We start from the raw sequence: 13,639 nt of genomic DNA, 5'->3' as shown, positions 1-13,639 counted from the left end.
CAGACAAGTCACTAAGGTCAATAGTACTTGTTCCACAATCTGATGATGTTCCAATCGGTTGCCCTTCGTTGCCGCGGCGGCGTTTGACGCCGAGCTTTGGCCATTCCTTTTTCAATCGGTTAGATTTATCAGTATCCGAAATGCAACGATCCACTTTATCACTCAAGGTTTCAACCAACTTTGTCAACTGCTGAACTTGTACCGCCAAGCCATCATCAGATGGTATATTAGATTCGGAAGCAAGTTTTTTAGAAAGGTACGATTTTACACTCATTCCGTTCAATTCATTACGGCAATTTGCGCAGACATAAATAACTTTGTTTTGCGAAAAAAGTTCCTTATTAGCACGGCTAAAGCTGAATCCACAACACTGTAGGCTAATTTGGAAGTAAGCCTCACAGAAACCACTGCTTAACGGTTCGATTTCGTTAATATCCAGATGACAATCACCGCACTGTTTTTTCATCTCCATTATAGCGAATCGTAGAACAAAACAATAATGGATCGGTCACAATTGTGGTAAGCCAGCAATTGAAGTGCAAAATCAAAATCGGTTTTTGCTCAAATAACACAATATCACGGCTCAAATTTAATATCCAGCAAACACAATTGACTCGAGCAATAAGATGATGAGCACAAATTGAATGTTCGGCAATACAATATCTGTCAAATCAATTTGTTAATAATTTCTGCTCGTTTCAGTTCAAGAATCAAAAGAAATTCTTTGAAGAAACCACCCGTTGAACGAGAGTTGCCCGATATATTTAAAGATATGGCAACACTTATTACAATACGTCATCAATGCGGCGAGCAGTCAGTTATCACTCGTTTACGTCCGAGACATCAGGAAGTATATTGCACCTGGGTGAAATGTTCTTAAAGTGTTACATAAATAGTATAAAGTTTGCGTCTGCTTAGCGCTTTAAATTGAATCCCTGGAAACATCCTGAGCAAAAGAATAGTGCCGCCCAACGTGGGGCTCGAACCCACGACCCTGAGATTAAGAGTCTCATGCTCTACCGACTGAGCTAGCCGGGCAGTTGTAGCGAAGATTGTGTTTCAATAAAAGCTCTTTCCACATTTTTCGCAGCTGAATCACACCAATGTTTGTTCGCTCGTAACGTAAGGAACAACGCCTCTCGCTAACGTTCGCCGTGAGTCAGTGTATAGGAACAAACACAGTCGAACATGATCAAACAAGTCAACCGCGTTATGTGATGACGACGGGAGTGACCGCAAAATAATCAGTGCAGTAACAGTTCTTAGCAAACATTCCCGTGGCTGGTTTTGTGATGTGGGACGGCGAAAGGCGAACGGTGTGATGTTTATTCGGTGCCAACCACGAGAGATAGCGGACGGTTCCTTTATAAGCGATTTGAAATTAAATTCACGCGAATATTTCTAGTGCTTTCTGCAAATTTTTCTTCTCTTGAAACAATTTTTTACAGTGGCAAATCATAACACAAAACTGTTCTTTCTTATCTGAATGCACATTTCTTCGATATTCGACAATGTTACCCTACATCATTCATCTCAATTACTAAAATCATTAGTTAGAGTGAATCACAGCAACGATTTTTAACACCAAAAATCATCCGATTCTTTTTTTGGTTCACTTATAAGAAATTCTAAATTTAGCTCAGTTTAGTTAAATATAATTCTTATTGACTTCTTATAGGATACATAACGGTAAAATCATATCCTTTCTAATAGGAGCAAAGGGACTAGTCAGATTAGAAAATAAATTCGATCATCATTGATGTGTTAAGTAAATTTGAGAGTCACACACAATGTAAAAATACAGAAAAATCATAGAAAAGAAAACGAGTTAAAATTTCGTTTTTTGATATTCCTGTATCCATTTAGCCTTATTTTGAGCTTTTAACACGTAACCGTCAAATTTACATTGTCTATGCATTGAAGAGTCTTAGACAAAATGTCAACAAGAAGACATTTACTTAGTAGTTGAATTTGTATAACTGTTCGGCGCCGAAGACGGAGCAGGACATCTCACTGGAACCCATCTCATTTAATTGGCCTTTTCCTTGGATGGATTGGTTAGTTTCTTTTTCAAGGTTTCGCTATATGAATTTTGCTCTTCTTTTTTATTTCGAGTCTGAATGGGCTGGGCTTTAATAGGAGATTGATAATGTCAATAGTCTTTCTTCGGACATCGCTTCTCGGCCTAAAGACTAAGATCAAAATGTAGTACCTGATCTTATCAGCCTAGAGCCGGGTGGAATCCGGCAGCCAAAAAGTGTAGTCCATAGTAGATCCACTGAGTTCCTGCTTCCATGTCGTAAAAAACTCCAATCGTAGGAGTTTCTTTTATCGTACTACCAGAGTTACCAGAACTTTTCTTTTTTACTAAATTATCACTTCATTTAACAATTGTTTTTACATATTCTTGATTATTCAAGACAATGGTTTCTTATCTATTCTTTCGAGCTTTTAAGAATAATCTAATCTAGAGAAAAATTCTTCTTTCGTGTTATTTATCGTTTTTCAAAACACTATAGGTTGTGGTAAGCTCAATTCATACGCTTTTCTCATGACTCATTTCATTGGCGGTGCTTCCACAGAAACCATTCCGCTTCATTATTGTTTGTAGTTTTCTTTATTTCAAACGCTTTTACTAACTTGAATTAAATTATGAATTTAGTTTTCTAATGCATATCCTAAGCCATCTAGAATAGCACACATATTTTCTTACTAAATAAGCTATTTTAATGCTTTGTGTGTTACAAACTAGGAATCTGTCCAGAATATTCACGATTGATATGGTCTAGAAGTAGGTTTCGGATCCTTCGATTGACCAAGTTTGAATTCTTTTTGGTTCATACGTCTTGGTTGTCTTAGATATTTTTAAGTTGAAATTGTTGGAGTGTCTGAGTGCGTAGTGTGAGGCTAAGTATGAGGTAGAATATCAGAACAAGGCAAGCTCTAAATTTGTTTTGCTTAAGGATGAGAGTAGCTACAGACTATAAAATTTAACAGTAATACGAACCAAGGATCACTAAACTAGAACGATAGTTGTTCATAAACATCGGTTCATTCGAAAATAATCAAATATAAATTCAAACAAGCTAACCATCGTATTCGTTAAGTACTATCATAGCTGCTCAGTGTAGAACTGATTGGCCGTCAGTTATAATAACTCCATATTTATCTCTCGGTAACCGGGCTGCCTAGAGATTCAAGAAAAAAAAACTAAGTTTGAAAACCTGCATTTCGTTCGAAACTTACCAATCCATTTCGGTTAGAAATTTACCGATGGATTTCTTTTTAATGAGTTGTTTTTTTTCATTTTTGTAGAAAAAGTTTCCGTTTCTACCTTTCTTTATACTTCTTAAAAACTGTCCCAGAAAATATAGATGCAACCAAAAACCGCTGCCATTTCGCAATGGTTCAGAATCTGTCAATTTTTATGGCTGCGTCCTGTTGTTTACACTCTTCTCTAACCACTTGTGCAGTTGTTTATTCGTTTTCATTAGTTTGTTTCGAAATGCGTGGACTTTCAGCAGAACAACGTCGAAAAATGTGTACAAATGGTGCACATAACGCGGACTGTCACTGAGAAAGATAGCAAAAAATGAAGGAGTAAGAGAAAAAACCGTGCGAAATGCAATCAGGAAGTTCGGTGAGGATAACGCCTTTGAGGATAAACCGAAAACGGGTCGAAAAAAAGGTCCTGCTAACCCTCAGTTGGATAAACGTATACTGAAGGCGTTCGAGCAAAAGAAGAAGGTTTCAGTTCGGGATGTGACCAAAAAAGTGGGCACTTCGAAGTCAAATGTTCGAGGGTTCGAAAGCTGTACAATACGATTCTTGCTGGAAATTTGAACTGTATAATCATGGACGACGAAACCTACGTGAAACTCGATTACAAATCCTTGCCGGGACCACAATATTATACGGTGCGAGAAGGGCAAGTGTTAAACCAGTCCGAGACGTCGATTGAAGTCGAAAAATTTGGTATGAAAGCTATGGTTTGGCAAGCAATTTGTAGCTGCGGTAAGATTTCGAAACCCTTCATCACCACTGTTTCAATGAACAGCGAAATATACACAAGGAATGTTTACAAAAACGACTTCTACCCATGATTCGAAGCCACAAGGATCCTGTCGTTCTCTGGCTAGATCTTACTTCTTGCCACTACTCGAAATCAATGGTAGAATGGTATACTACCAAAAAAAGTCACTTTCGTCCCAAAAGACATGAATCCACAAAATTGCCCACAACTTCGACCAATTGCGGAATTTTGGGCATTAACGAAGGCACATCTTAGGAAACATGTTTCGGCAGCCGAAACCATTCAACAGTCCGAAAAAGATTGAAAAAAAGTGTCAAAACTTGTCGCCAAGAAGTCTGTACGGAATTTAATGAGGAACGTTCGCAAGAAGGTGCGCCAGCAAGTCTACAATGGCTAAGTAGCAAATGTTGAGAATAATATTCTGTTGTTGTAGTCTAATATTATCAGTATATCGAATAAAATTTGAATATCTAACACTTGTGAATTATTTACAGCGAAATCAAAGTGCGTCCATACTTTCTGGGACAGTCTTTAGTACTTACTGGGCATACTTTCTCTAAATTATCCATACTCGCACATCAGTATCATACCGATTTTCGCCATAAGTGCGTTAGCGTGATGGAAGTAGTCTATTTTTAATATGTGAGTTTGTTCAGTAAAATGTGAAAAAATATGCAAAGTACCCACAATTAGTGCAAATTTAAATAATTTCATATATTGAAATATTGAAATTGTAGTGATGTATTTCAAAAATTTCTGTTTAGCATTTTTTTTGCACAAAAATTTGAAAAGAAATTGAATTCCACATGTTGATGTAGAACTGGACTAACTTTTGATTTTTGATCGAAGCCCTGGAGCGTTATATACTATTCGACTCAGTTCGACAAAATCGTAAAAGATATGTGTCCACATTTTTCTATACTCAATTTTGCCTGGACTGATTTCAACAAACTTATGCTCGTTTTAAAGTTGCTATTGGGTTCATTGATCAAATGGTTGCAATTTCCGGTCCTGTAGTTATGGTGGTATAGATGACGTAACCGACAAAGAGTTTAATTTAATCAGAGATAGCTCAATCGACCTCAACTATCTTGAGCCTGTTTGAAAGCTACCACGAGACCATTGATCATGTTCGAAAGACTTTTTTTACAGGTCTGTAGATATAATCTTATAAGTGGCGTAACCGACAATCCGCGCAATGTCTTCTATCCGCTCAATTTTCGCGAAGATGCCTGAATCGATTTCGATAATCTATGACACATTTGAAAGCTACTATTAGGTCGTTTGACAAGTTAAAACGGCTAATGGCAGACATCTTCGATTTCGACGACATAATCGTATAAACGACGTAACCGACAGTACGCGTTTATTAAAATGAATTTATTTAACATATCCTAGATTCATCAAATTTTCTTGAGTCAAACCTACAACTCAATAAAAAAACCGTTTTTAATCCATCTAGTGGTCTAATGATGCCTTTCTCATATTACTTATATTTTCAAAAATATCACTAGAAGATTCTATAAAAAAAAATTCTTTCAAGCTTGTATAAAATCAAAAACTTCCTTTGGGTATAAACTACCATAACATTTTCAATTCGTGAACAGTTATTTCAAGTTAATATAGTTAATATTAAATGTGGTAACCCTGCACGCTATACGAAATTGAACAATGCACACTGTGTGCTTCTTTCGTAAAGGCGGTGGTGTTTTCTTTCAAACTAGTACGTACCGATGCGTACCGGTTTTGCATAATTTTGTATGATAGTTTGTAAGCTTTGATACTCATCGCCCTATAATTTCGGAACCGGAAGTCGGATCTGGATGAAATTGTACACTATCTTTTAAGACACTGATAGCTTTAATTTGAATCATGATTTGTGGAAATCGGTTTAACCGTTGCTGAGAAAACGAAGTGAGTTCCGTTTTCGGAACTTCTTAGTTTGTTAAAAATGGTTAAGAAATTTCGAATTTTTCTTGAGTGCGCTTTTTCGAATAAAATTCAATTGCGATCTATGAAACCGTAAGACCTCTCATTTGAATCTGAGTTTGTTTCAGCCATCTCTGAAAAAATCGATTGACATTATCTGTCACGTACACACAGACATACACTCACACATACATACATTTTGTTATCTCGACGAACTGAGTCGAATGGTATATAACACTCAGGCTTTCGGAACTCCGTCCAAAAGTCGGTTTTCACAGTGATTGCATAGCCTTTTTAACATGAAAAAGGTAAAAAGTTCAACTCTCGGAAAAGTGAAGAACTACAACTTTACAGGTACAAAAATCCTTTCAGTATTTTCATTCTTCCACTCTTTGTGATGCATTAACTTAGTGAAATAAAGCTGTTCTAGTTTGTATGGTATTATTACATTATTCTTTCGGAAGTAAGAAAATGATCGTTCGATTCACATATTTTTCTCCGTAGAATGTGTAAAACGCTTGAGCCAGTTCTCTACCTTTTTCTAATTTCTCATATTTGTGTATCAGAAATACGCGAAATGGATGTCGAATTATTTCGAAATGAAACGTACACCGATTTCTCATGCAAACGCCAATGAGACAAGTATTGAAACTCCACTAGGTGGATTAAAACCATTTTCAATATTTAAAATAATATTAAATTTTTTTCGCGTAACATAAAAATGTGCTGGAACATTTTACCAATTGTAACTTTTAACTACGAACTAACTTATTTTTTCATTTATTTTTGTTACTGTTAGTCGATCGAAAGTGTAAATTTTTAAATCTAGAATGATTACAATACATTTTAAATCAAGTAAAATCATGTTGATAACACGAATAGCAAAGATCCTAAGTTACTACCTTGTGGAACACCTGATTTTTTTTACGAAAACCCCGACGATGTTGTATTCAATGATCAATCTTGTCAAATGTTGTTCTATATCGGTGTAGGTTGATGTTGTTTGGTGAGAAGGAATGTGTAGAATGCCTTTGTAAAAGCAGAATTTGTCTAGTTCGTAGCCAAGTTATTGTCGTTTACTGTACACCATTTTTTTCTGTGTATGTGTAATTACTGTTGAATCGTGAGATAATCACATCACACATACTGTGTAGTACTGCTAATTGACCGAGCTCTTCGCGTAGTGCTCATCAAACAAGTTTCATCCCGAAACACAACCCGGTTCATGTGCAGCTTTCGGTAAAAATTAGACAGCCTCCAGCACCGTGTGCGGGCTCATTTAATCGTGCAGGATTTGTCATCGTGTTTGCCATAGCCGTTGAGTATGGGATATGGTTTTGCGCTACCGCATGATGGCTGGTAATTACATCGTTAAAAGGAGAACACGCGGCCGCCCCGTGTCCGAGTATAATGAGTAAACGGATGGACAATAATGTGGCAAAATGAGCGGGTATTTGTCACCACTAAAATAGTATGGAAAAGAAGGTTTGGGAAATCGGTCGAATGAACATTTCGTGAAAGACATTCGCATTAAAATTTTGTTTCTCATTATGGTAAATAGAGGATGTTGTCAGTGACTGGCAATTTCCGCACCGACAATTTGTTTTTAATTATCATCAACACCTCACAACCTCACAGTATACTGCGCTAGCATCAACCAATATTGTTCAGTTCGGCTGATGAATATTCAACTACCTTCAAGTGTTAAGCAACTGCAGTAGTTATATTACTGGAGCAATTAGGTTCGCTTTAATTTTTCCATTCTAAGATTTTATAATTTCAACCTTTCATGCTGTGTTTTTTAGCATCAGATTAATAAGCTACGGGCTTACATGAAAGCATCCTGAATTGTTCGAACAATTATCAACAAACTACCAAGTGGTTGTAAAAAAAGGAGTCCTTGTTTCCCCCATCGAAGTCTTATCCCGGTATTTTGAGGCACCGCAAAGAAAATCACCATGGCGCTTAACAGCTTTTCAAACATTCTTCCGGTCTATCCCTAATGCTTCACCACTCCCTTTTCGATTGTAATTTTATAGGATTCTCTAGGATCCCATTCCGACACACCCCTGGCCTCTACCGTGGGTGGGTCGACACACAATTTACCGAAGGCTTAGTGAAAGTCCTCGCTGTCAGAATTCAAAAGGTGTGAAATTCGGCGAAAGTAGATCCTGGTGGCTTGGCGGTTCGCGGAATGAGCAAATATTTACCGACAATTTAAATACCTGTCGAGACTAAAATGGAACGACATGTTAAGCTCCCGGTCATATTAGCGACGTACCGAAGGAAAATGTTTACATTGGGTGGGAGCGAAGCAGAAATGCTTCGCAGGAAGGAAGGTTGTCTGTTCTGTTAAAGGAAAATTCTACTAAGAATGACTTAATTTTAATCTGCATAAAACTAATTGTTGGCAATTGTGAAGGTCGTTCATCCATAATGGGATAATTTTTGTTTTCAGTTTTAAGGAACTACAGCCAAAAGTTTTATTGAAACTTCGACGTAGCAATCAGCAAAATCGTCTGCTATTTATTCGACTTTCTCTTGACAGTTCATAATTACCAACAATTAGCGGTTTGTTAAAGCGATTAGAAGACATCATGAAATCTACGAAATCATAAACATATTTTATGCCAAATGCCTTAGAATTGTCTGAATCGTCTAAATGTAGTGTAATCGTTTCTTCCAGGGTTTTCGAAATCTTAAAATTCCCAGAGATTTTCGAGATAACACCAGATCTCGACGTTAAATGCCCTATAATTTCGGGACCGGAAGTCGGATCTGCATGAAACACCATTATTCTCTAACTAACAAGGTCTACCATCTAGATGAATTTAGCAGTAAGTTTTATAAAAATGTGATCCTCATTTCGCCATCGCTTTTGAAAAAATACTCATGAAATTGAAATTTTTCACTAATCGCTCTGTATTACCGGAACCGGAAGTCGGATCTGAATCAACTTTTCGGGAACTTCGGTTATCGGAAAATCGGTTAAGAAATTTCAAAATTGAGTGCGCATTTTTTAATAAATTTGCACATATTACCTTTTAATTTCGGAACCGGAAGTCGGATTCAAATGAAATTCAAGAAAATTGTATGAGGCCTTTTATTTGAATCTAAGTTTGTGAAAATCAGTTCAGCCATCTCTGAGGAGTGATGGCCCAGCACACGAGCCAGCTCTCATACAGTCCGTGTGCTGTACCTTTTCAAAAACATGCACACGAAGACTGAAGCACACGCTCGTGTGCCGTGTTGCTCCTGGATCGAGAGTCGTATGTTTCGAAAAACCAGCTCGCGATGCTGGCTCATCTGCTGGCTCATGAGCTGGAATGGGGAGCTAGCTCGTGAGCTGACTCTTGTGCTAGCTCACGTGCTGAGTTGAGTGTCCGTTATTTTTTTTATTTAATAATATAATATAATTTTTAAGCACACAGTGTCCGCTCTTGTATTGTTTCTTGTCAGTAGGTGGACTACACAAATAGCACACGCTAATGAGTCTGGTTTGAAAAGCACAGCACACGAGTTTAACAGGCACACACTGCAGGTATAGAGCAGCTCGTGTGCTGAGCTCGGACATCACTGTCTCTGAGAAAATTGAGTGACATTATTTGTCACATACACACAGACGTTTTATGAACTCTTACGAACTGAGTCGAATGTGATATGACATTCGGCTTGATTTATTTTTAGTTTTGATTTTGTTTAAATTTTTTAAATTTTTGGTGGTTGTTTGAAGTGAAAACTACGATTTTACCTCCCCAAAGTAACAAACAACGAAAAGGAAAACGTTGGGGTCTGGTTTTTTATATGTAAAAAATGTAAAAACCCCGCCCCTTAACCTAAATTGTGAAGATGGTACGACCACTTTGTTGTAATCCCAGAAAGTATGGACAGCATAGTTTACAATGAAAATAATGCGAATATGATGAATATCTAAATTTATTGAATATATTGTTAATTTTAGACTACCACAGGACCATAACATTCAGCACAGACGTTTGGCGATATATATATAAACACATTTTCCAATCTTTTCGAAACTGTTGAATGATTGCGGCTGCCGAGACATCTTTTCCAAAAAAAAATAGTTTTGTCACTCCCTTAAACTTTTTTCACTTGGTCGATTCCGCAGGCATTTCTGTGGATTCGTGTCTTTTGAAATGAAAGTAACATTTCTGATGGTATACCATTCTATCGGTATCACTGGTAACACATGGGCTGAAACGTCCCAGGCCTAACACATATATGGCGCTAGTTTTATTGCAGTTACCGTTTTCTTCAGTTAATACGAACCTTCAAAAGACAGCTGTTAAAATTTCATGATATTCTATTCATTAGTTTGGGAGTTATTGTGCTAAGAAAGACACTAGATTTGCTATTTTCAGAACAATGGTTCAAATACAGTTTCGTGTTTTAATTTTACCCTGCTTCTTGATGGCCAATCAAGTTAAGCAATGGCTTGAAAAGTTTTATGGAGACTCCGCTCCATCAGAAACAACAATACAACGTTGGTTTGCTGACTTCAAACGAAACACCGATGATGCACAACGCAGTGGACGTCCAAATGAGGCAGTAACACCAGGAAACATGAAAAATCCACAAAATGGTTTTGAATGATCGAAAAGTGAAGTGGCATGATTTAGCTGACATCGTAAAGATATCAAAAGAACGTGTTGGCTTTATATTGCATGAGCATTTGACTATGAGAAAGCTTTGTTCAAAATGGGACCCGCGTTTGCTCACTTTTGACCAAAAACGAGAACGTGTTGATGATTCTGAGCAGTGCTTGGTCATATTTAAACGTAATAAACCGGAATTTTTGCGTCGATATGTGACAATGGATGAAACATGGATTCATTACTTCACTCCGGAATCAAAACGATCGTCATCTAAGTGGACAGCAACTGGTGAACCTCGTCCAAAGCGCCCGAAAGCACAACAATCGACTGGAAAGGTTATGGTCTCGAAATTTTGGGATGTGCGTGGTGTATCAGGTGTACAACTTTGCTTCCGTCGCTTTCCGATAGGTGTCTGTACCGGCTGAGGCTGGTCAAAATACATAGATGATAATGCCTTTAAAGTGGAAGTGTACAGTGCCGAACGAATTGTCATCGCCGTTTCAGTGACAGTTGTTCTTGTTTTCGTATTAATCTCGCTTGAAAATGACTGTTTATGTGCCCAATTCTCGCCATTTGCCGGAAGTTTCACTTTTCTGTTAAAATTCGAAAAAAAAATCAGCTGAAGCGAATCGAATGCTCTCCGAAACTTACGGTGATGGTGCTCTGAAAAAAAGAACGTGTCGGGAGTGGTTTCAACGTTTTAAAAATGGTGATTTCGATGTCGACGAGAAAAAACCTTCAATTTGGTGGGATCAGCTCGGTGTGATTTACTACGAGCTCTTAAAATCGGGTGAAACCATCACAGAAGATCGCTACCGAACGCAACTGATGCGCCTTAGTCGCGCGCTAAAAGAAAAGCGGCCACAATATCAAGAGCGACATGACAAAGTCATCCTCCAACACGACAATGCTCGGACTCACGTTTCAAAAGTGGTCAAAAAGTACCTGGAAACGCTGAAATGGGAAGTCTTGCCCCACCCACCGGAAACAAAAAGCACACAAAACTTACAAACAAGAAAAAAGTGACGCTCATCTTCAAAATTACTTAAATCTATGCAATCAACTTAAAATAGCCATTAACACAGCACATGAAGAATATAACAGCAAAATTGAATACGAAATAAAAACTTGCCCTAAGAACTTTTTTAACTACACAAAAACTAAACTAAAAAGCAACAATTTTCCATCTCAAATGCACCTCGACGAACATGTAGGGAAAAATAGTACAGAAATCTGCAATCACTTTGCAATTTTTTTTCCAAGAAGTATATAAATACATCTTATTCAGAAACTGACCGTGACCGTGAATACTTCTCTTTCATACCTGCATTTTCCAACTCCATCTCAGTAAACTATCTATCAGAACATGCCATTTCGACAGCACTGAAAAACTTAAACGCCTCAAAAGGGCACGGACCTGACAGTATACTACCAATATTCTTAGAAAATCTTGCTGAAGAATTTACACTACCACTACAACTACTTTTTAACTTATCACTATATAAATGTACTTTTCCTAAAGCATGGAAATCTTCCTTTCTTGTACCAATATTTAAATCTGGTGCAAAATCTAACATTCGGAACTACCGTGGAATAGCCATTATCTCATGCATTCCAAAATTATTTGAAAAAATTGTAAACGAAAAACTTTTTCATCAACTTAAAATTGCAATAACAAACAAACAACATGGCTTTTTTAAAGGCCGCTCAACTACAACAAATCTTTTAGAATTTATGACATTCACTCTGAATGCAATGGACGCCGGCAACTACGTAGGAACTCTTTACACTGACTTTAGCAAAGCCTTCGACCGTATTGACATACCTTTACTTCTACACAAACTACAAAAATATGGCATAAAACATACTCTTCTTGAATGGCTCAAATCATACTTAACGAATCGTGTACAGGTAGTCCGCTTCCAAAACATTCTGTCTAAACCAATTAATGTAACTTCTGGCGTATCTCAGGGTTCTCACTTAGGGCCTCTCCTTTTCATTTTACATATAAACGACATTTCCTTCATACTCAAAAATCTGAAAGTGCTTATATATGCAGACGACATGAAACTCTTCATGGAAATAAAAAATATCAACGACGCTGTAATATTCCAGAACGTAATCAATCTATTCTACATTTGGTGCTGCAAAAGTCTACTCCAACTTAATGTAAAAAAATGTAACTCAATAACTTTCAGTAGGAAAAATGAAACTATACCCACAAACATACATCTAGGAAATCAACTTGTAGAAAAATGTAAAATTGTAAGAGATTTAGGCGTAATCTTAGACTCCAAGCTCACTTTTGTGGAACACTACAATACCATAATCAATAAAGCAAATAGCATGCTGGGCTTTATTAAACGCTTCAGTCATAACTTTCAGGACCCATACACAATAAAATTATTATACACTACATATGTCAGACCTATTTTGGAATATTGCAGCCTAGTATGGAATCCATATAATATTATTCACGAAGAACGCATCGAATCTATTCAAAAACAATTTCTTTTATATGCACTTCGTAAATTAAACTGGACAGCATTTCCTCTACAATCATATGAAGCACGCTGCAAGCTCATCAATATACAAACGCTTAAAGAACGCCGCGACCTTGCAATGCTTTATTTTATCAGCGACATTATTTCTCAACGCATTCAATCACCTTCTTTATTATCGCAACTAAGTTTTTATACACCTAGCCGTCAATTACGAACCAGGAAATTATTTTTAGAAAGAAACACTAGAACAAATTATGCAAAATACAGTCCAGTCAATCGAATAATGCGCCATTACAATCAATACTGCGAACATCTTGACCTTACTATGTCAAAAAATCAAATCAAATCTCAGCTTTGTCGTAGAAATAATGCGTAGTATGTAAGTGAACATTGTAAACAATTTATATGTAGTCTACATTTGCTTGACGAAATAAATAAATAAATAAATAAATATTCCCCAGATGTCGGCCCTTCTGACTTCCACTTATTCCGTTCGATGGCACACGGCCTGGCAGATCACCATTTTCAATCCTTCGAAGAGTTGGAAAAATGGATTG

At 37.1% G+C, this 13,639-nt stretch overlaps 1 protein-coding gene and 1 non-coding gene across 7 annotated transcripts in view; one reads left to right on the top strand and one right to left on the bottom strand.

The window, feature by feature from the left end:
• LOC131431279 (disintegrin and metalloproteinase domain-containing protein 10) overlaps nt 1-13,639 on the top strand; it is a 235,095-nt gene that overhangs the window by 96,405 nt on the left and 125,051 nt on the right. The gene's annotated exons all lie outside the window — the stretch shown is intronic.
• Nucleotides 966-1,038, bottom strand: Trnak-cuu (transfer RNA lysine (anticodon CUU)). The gene has a single exon. It is a non-coding gene; the product is annotated as a tRNA-Lys (tRNA).

Source organism: Malaya genurostris, chromosome 2, assembly GCF_030247185.1.
Source record: "Malaya genurostris strain Urasoe2022 chromosome 2, Malgen_1.1, whole genome shotgun sequence".
NCBI classification, from domain to species: Eukaryota; Metazoa; Arthropoda; class Insecta; order Diptera; family Culicidae; genus Malaya; species Malaya genurostris.
Note: the sequence above shows the minus strand (reverse complement) of the source record. Positions and strands in the feature narration are given on the sequence as shown.